This window comes from Pinus tabuliformis, chromosome 4_1 (genome assembly GCF_031772625.1).
Source record: "Pinus tabuliformis cultivar Carrire ecotype Pingquan chromosome 4_1, CPIR1, whole genome shotgun sequence".
NCBI classification, from domain to species: domain Eukaryota; kingdom Viridiplantae; phylum Streptophyta; class Pinopsida; order Pinales; family Pinaceae; genus Pinus; species Pinus tabuliformis.
Genome location: NC_142303.1, coordinates 887,225,616 through 887,232,965, shown reverse-complemented (window position 1 = coordinate 887,232,965; position 7,350 = coordinate 887,225,616).

Here is a 7,350-nt window from a genome sequence, read left to right as displayed (position 1 = left end):
TTGGGTCATAGTTATACTTATTCCATGTCAGTTGTCACATTTGTGGTTCACTGTAAGATGTGCTTTCCCCACAATGGAAAGATCATCACCATTGATCTATTGATGTACTATGACCCCAAATCCCAGACATCACTTTTGTCCAACATTTCTTTCGTGGTTGACAACACTACTATCGCGTCCTTCACCAATGTCTCTCTAGGATTCTACAAAGATTACAGTTTGCTTGGTGCTTACTATGGTCCACCACCTACCCCTTCTAAGCCTAGCTCATCTAGTGTTTGCATGCTCCAAGAATCACGAGTCACTCACAAATAGTTCGGTATGCCTTCATAGTAGATCACACCTCCGCAACCTATTATTCCTAACTCATCCTAGAGTTTTGGTACAACTCCTCAAGGATCATTTTTTTTCTAGTGTCTCTCCTAATCCATTTATGCCCAAAACCACAAGCCTTAACCATGTCGAAGAAGTTCCTCTAGGCCACTATCCTTCTTGTCGGATATCATTATTATTTCCACCTTTTGGAGTTTATTCTACACCTGTCATGGCTACATTGAGTCTACCCAACATTACCTTTGGGATCCCAGTCTGGTACATCAATCCTCCCTAAAAAACTCCATTGAATAAACTCAAACCTTACACTACCTGGTCCAACCTATTGTTCCAACCCCTACCTTTGCTTCAGTTCCACAAAAACCTAAAAAGGATCCTACTCCTGTTGCAAAATCATCTGGCTAGGGGGGAAGATCTCGAGAAAATGGAACTAAAGACAAGCCCCCCCCCCCACCAACTCCAACTTCTCCTAAGCTGCCAAGGCCTATTCCTCCTTGTGCTTTGTGTGATGTTGTCGGTCATGCCAACAATAATAGTCCTGAACTCCCCCATGTTAAGGATGTGGTCGCTGATACCTTCCCTGATTCTAACATTCTTGAGTTCCATGTCACCTTACCTGAGTCAGCTAAGAAGAACATATCGTTACGCACAAATCACCCATGTGCTTTGTGTGATAATTATGGCCACTATTCTCATCACTGTCCCCATCTCGAAGATTTTTGTGATACACTTCAAGTGATCTGTGAATTAGAGGCCGCTCGTAGTGAGTACACCTCTCCTCTACCTGCAAATTATGCAAATTATGGTCCCACTCCTATACTGGAATGGGAGGTCTCTCAAACACCCATTGTGATATGTCCTTGATATCGAGATGACGGATAGTACCACTCCTATTCTCTACCTATTGTAATCCATGAGATCGATGCCTTGAAACTCCCCTGACGTCTTCTTTTGTGATTCTGTTAAACCCTTTTTGATGAACACCCCGGTCCTAACATTAGTAGATATTCCATTTACTTGTCATACGTCTCCCAACCTTGACAATGCATATGTGAACCTTGTCTCTCATGAATCTGCTTCAGGTAGCTCTTCTCCATCATGTGGTCCTTCCTCCTCCAGTCCACCCATCTTTCATTTTGATGAAGACATCATGGAAGCTATGACCACCCGTGATTATCCTTCGGATGATATACACCATCGTGCGTACTTCCTTCCGCAGCAAACCCATGACCAATATTTTATGGAGTCCAAATACTTTATTCATGGTGAAGTCGATTGGTTTAAAAATCTCATTCTCGCACCAGATGTTTTTGAATAAGGAAATATGGCTAACATTTCCCCCACCACTAAAATTAACATTTTGAATAAACCATGGGTTAAAGAAAACATTATCTTAGGGGCATAGTGCACCCCAGAATAAATTGATTCTTACACCTCGCCTTATTATGAAATGACCGGACTAGATCCTGCCATTGTTGAATATCACATCGACACTTGGCTCACTTCCATACTCATCCACTAAAAGAAAAATCCTATCCCTTCCAAACGTGAATCTATAAAAGCTAAAATCGATAAACTCAAGCAGGCTAGTTTCATCTATCCCATTTAAAACACCACATGGGTGTCCAATCTTGTTCTCATTCTCAATAAACAAGGCACCATCCATGTCTGCACTGACCTCTGTGATTTGAAAAAATCTTGTCCCAAAGACAAATTTTGCACACCCTTCAATGACTAGGTCATTGATGAGTGTGCGGGGAATGAGGTTCTAACCTTCATGAATGGATTCTCCAGATGTAACCAGATACATATCTGTTATGCCGATCAACTTAAAACCACTTTCACTAGTTCACGGGGAACTTCCGATTACAAGGTTATGCCTTTAATTTTAAAGAATGTTGGGGCCACTTTTCAGCGTGCTGTGTCCTACTGCTTTCACGACTTGGCTCATATTATCCTTGCATATATCAACGATATCTTCACCTGTTCCAAACTTCGGTTGCAACACCTACATGATTTGCGTACCTCGTTTCTGTGATGTTGCAAGTATAACATTCACCTCAATCCCCTTAAGTCATTATTTTCGGCCAACTTTTGGGCTTCATTGTGTCCAAATACAATATCACTCTTGACTCGATCAAAGTTCAAGACATCCTTCGACTTCCTCATCCTTGTACCCTTGGCCACTTACAAAGGCTCCAAGGCAAAGCTAACCTTCTTCGTTGATTTGTTCCTGACTATGCCACCATTGATCATGGGTTCCTTGGAATCCTTTGATCTACCATTACATTTATTTGGGATGACCAATCTCAATAGTATTTTGATGCAATCAAACATGCTCTCAGTTTTGCTCCCTTAATTATTCCACATAGCTTTGAGAGGGATTTCATCTTGTACATATCTACATCCACCCATTTGGTTGCTAGGGTCCTCATACAAGAAGATTTTGCAGGTATTGAGAATTTTATATACTATGTCAGCAAGAACCTTAATGGTCCCCTTGTTTCTTATTCCCAAAAAGAAAAGCTAGCACTAACTGTTGTGTTCTATGTTCAAAATATTCGTCATTATATCCTTATGCATACCACCAAAGTTGTGACCAATTCTGACCCCGTGGATTTCTTGTTGAGTCGACGGATGATTAGTGAGAAGTACACTTCTTGGATCATTATCCTTCAAGAATTCAATATCGAATTTTTCATCCCCAAGAGTAAGAAAGGTTTAGCCCTTGCTGAACTTATATATGAATTTTCCATTGGTGCTCTTGATCCAACGGTAAATGATGATCTTCCAGACGAACACTTGTTCTCCATCACCTCAGATGATCCTTAGCATGGTGACATCCTCACCTATCTACAAACCTATAAATTTTCTCCCCACCTCACCCGTGATTACTGACAACATATTCAACATCATTCCCCTCACTACCTCCTCATCAGAGATGATCTTTATCGTTGCGGTGTCGATACTATCCTTTGTCATTGTCTCACCCATGATGAAGCTAAGCAAGTGCTCAATTCCTGCCACGATGGCGCTTGTGGTGGTCGCCTCTCTGGAATGGCCACTTCTTAGAAAATCATGCACATCGGGTACTTTTGGCCTTCTCTCTTTAGCGATTGTATTGAGGCAGTAAAACACTCTCCAAATTTCCATTTATATGCCCATAAGGTGCGAGCTCCACCTACTCCCCTGAATCTCGTTGTTAGAATGGGTCCTTTCTATAAATGGGTTATGGACTTCATGGAGTTTTGACCCCCATTTGCTAATAACCACAAGTATATTATCGTGGTCACCGACTATTTTACCAAATGGGCTGAAGCGATGCTAACATTTAATAACAATGCGACTACTACATCCCTCTTATTCTTTAACCATGTTATCGCTTGATTTGGGGTTCTGAAACAATTGGTGTCTGACCATGGCCAACACTTTGAAGATGAGATATGGCATGAGATATCCTCTCTATTGGGCTTTGAACATCAATATTAGACGTCTTATTACCCCCAAGGAAATGGCCAAGCTGAAATTGTATACAAGGTCCTTGAGATTATGCTTCAGTGCAAGGTGATTAAAAACAATACCAAATGGAATTTAATGTTGTTCCCTACCTTGTGGGCCTATAGAACTTCTGTGAAGATCTCCATTGGGTTCACTCCTTTCCACCTTATTTTCGGAGAAGAGGTAGTTTTACCAATCGAGTGTGAAATCCATTCCCTTTACCTTTCCATTAAACTCCTCCAAGACACACAACCATTAGAACAATGAATCATCATGCTTGAGCACGCCACTAAAGACCGCCATGTTGTATTTCAAACCATCAAAGAAGCCAAAAAGAGCACCAAAGCTCAGTATGACCGCAGAGTCCACCCTTATACCTTCCATGAAGATGACCCTAGTTTTGTGTATGACCAAGCTCATGATGTCCTAGGATGTGGGAAGTTCGATCCATTATGGCTAGGGCCTTATATCATTCATAATTGTTTGGGAAAGGAGGCATACTTGTTAGAGGATCTAGAAGGAGAAATCCTTCCCAATCCTCGAAATGAACTCTACCTCAAGAAATTTTACCCATAGAATTTCCCATTGAAATACGTGTATCTCTTTATTTCTTCTTGCATTTAGGTAGTTTGCATCCCCCACATTATTACACATTGCCTTCTTGTGTCTTTCATATGGACCCTTCATCCACACCTTATATTGGTTATGTCGATGGTGCGAGTCACTTCACGAGGAATCTAGCCTCGACAGCTTGGGCCATTTTTTGCCCCTTGCATTCATTAGTCCACTCCAATAGGATTAGCATTGGATCTACCACCAATAACCAATCCAAATATGATGATGTGATAGGTTTGTTAGCCAATTCCCTTGCTCATCTCATCCTTCACCTTCATGTTTGTCTTGATTCCTTGCTACTTGTCATGCAATTGAATGGCTTTTATCGTGTTCATAATCCTGTCCTACTTAGAAAATATCTATGAGTTACGCTTTTGGCACATGAATTTGAATCCATTTTACTCAATCATGTTCCTAGAGCCCAAAATAACTATGTAGATACCATTGCTAATAACATTCTAAATTGGAATTTATCACATGTAAGAAGACATCCATAAAAAAATGGTGAACCACAATCGTCACAAAAAGATGCATAATCATAAATGTGTATCGTAATACAATGTTTTGAGTCCACTACTTTAAATACATCCGACATTCTCATTCTCATGTTATCATAAGACAAAAATGGGAAACCACATGTACCTATGCATAATCACTATCATCTGGAGGCTACCAAGCCAACAACTCCATTCCCAAGCCCATAGATCTTGTACTACTTGACCAACCATCGCAACACGCTGCATGATTCCTCGCCACTCCGAGGGAAGACCTACACACTCATATGTATACTGATATTCTAGACCATGTCACCCGCACTTAGTCACCTTGGTCAGTAATACGTTGCATCTGTGTTGAAGATCCTCCATTAGAGAATCACCACCTCGTCTTTGTTGTGATGAGGTACCACCCTGATCTGTAGCCCCTGGCACTACACCTCATTTTGTGTATCCTGTTGTCCTCATCGGTGCTATAACTGCATACCACAAAGTTTAGAATAAGTACAACATACATATATTTCTTAAACTATAAATGCATCAAATGTATAATAGCTTTCACTTAACATTTGGGCCCCATGCTTGTCCTGGTGGAAGTGGTAAGTCAGGATCCCCCTAATAGTTCATTCCACTATATGGATAGTAATATATGAACAGTGGAATTTGGTCCCAATGATCAAAAAAATCAGGTTAGAACACACGTCTGACTCCCCCCCCCCCCTCAATCTCGTCTAAGTAGCTATCCCCAATGACGCATCTTGGGCTACTCTGGATCCCCATCACAGATCTAAACATGAGGTTAAATAGTGGGGATCTTCTTAAAGAATAGTGAGCATAAAATTGTCTCAAATGAACAGTTATCATTGGTCCTCTATTTTCATAATGTCAACTTCCATTTCAATGATGAAAACATCATCTAGGCCCACCCATAGTAGGTCCCTCCCAAAAACTATCCACCAGCATCATCTGCCCTCCAGTGATATGGTTGAAGGCATGATTAGAAAAGAATCGTAGCATTGCTATAGCTGTAGCTCGTGTCTGAAGCCTCTCCAAGTCATTAATCTGTATGGTCATTCCCTTTGCACGATTCCTAGGTACATAGTGACGATCAACAAACTTATTTATTTGCCTCCCACAAGGAAGCATTGAATGTATCTCCCCTACCACCCCCAAGGGGGTAGTCCTGTTAGAAAATATATGTCTTGGATCATGATCTCAATCATGTGCCCTTGTATTACATAGGCATCCTGATATGGGTTCAATTAACTCACTGTCCTCGACAACAAGGGCTCACCAAACCTCCTCATGTGGTTCTCTAAGAACTTCAGCACGCCATATCATGCTAACACCCCTCTCACTGCTTGATTCCCCTGAATCCTAGCACAGAGGGACTCCAAATCTCATTCTCGCCATGATGCCTTCATCTCTACCATACTTGCAAAGTACCATTATGTTTTGTCAGTCCAGAGTTAAAGACATGCATGTCCAATACTTAGCTTCAATTCTTAGTAGATCACCAGTCTTGCCACATTTGACTAAATCCCTTAGGAATAATTAAATAAATCACTATTTATTTATTATTTCTTATTTATGTTATTGGATTAATTATTAAATAACTATTTAATAATTATTTCAATTTCACACCATTCTTAATTCTCATGAAATAATTAATAAATCATTTTATTTTTTAATTGTTTCTAAATAAAGATATTTAAAAATTTTAAACGTCTTTTCCCTCCCCAATAAATATAATAAAGTATTCCAAGTGGTTAGATCTTGATTTGGTTAATATTATTTTATTATTATCCATTTTCGAGATAAACTCAATACTTTTTTATAAAGAGGAGGGTTTTCCATTCATTCTTCACCATGATGATAATCATGATCATCATTAGCATCTTTTTTCTTTTGAGCTCCCATTTGAGTTATGCATATTTTTTCTGGGTTTTTTACAGATTGAGAGAAAATCATTTTCTAAAGAATCAAGGACATCAAAGGACCCATCCCATGAAGGGGATTTCCAGACCCTTTTTGTAGATCTCCTTCAGCAAGTGTTTTTAATAAAGAATTTATTCAATTAAAGTCTTTCGATTTGGTTTATTGCAATGGATATATTTACTGCCGCTTTTTATTCTAGACCATCTATACTTTTGCAAGTTAAGGAGGAGGACTCTCTTACTGTCAATATATTGTATCATTTTGATTTATTAATGAAAGTTGATGCCTTTTTTTGGATGCGTGAACAATACTGAGAGGGGGGATGAATCAATATTATGCTACATGGATCAATTTTACTGCCTTTTTCCTTTTCTTACAAACCATGGTTTATTAATTCATTAGTAACATAATACATGATTAGATCTATGCATAAATAATAAGCATTAAGTAAACATGAAGTATGATTATATCA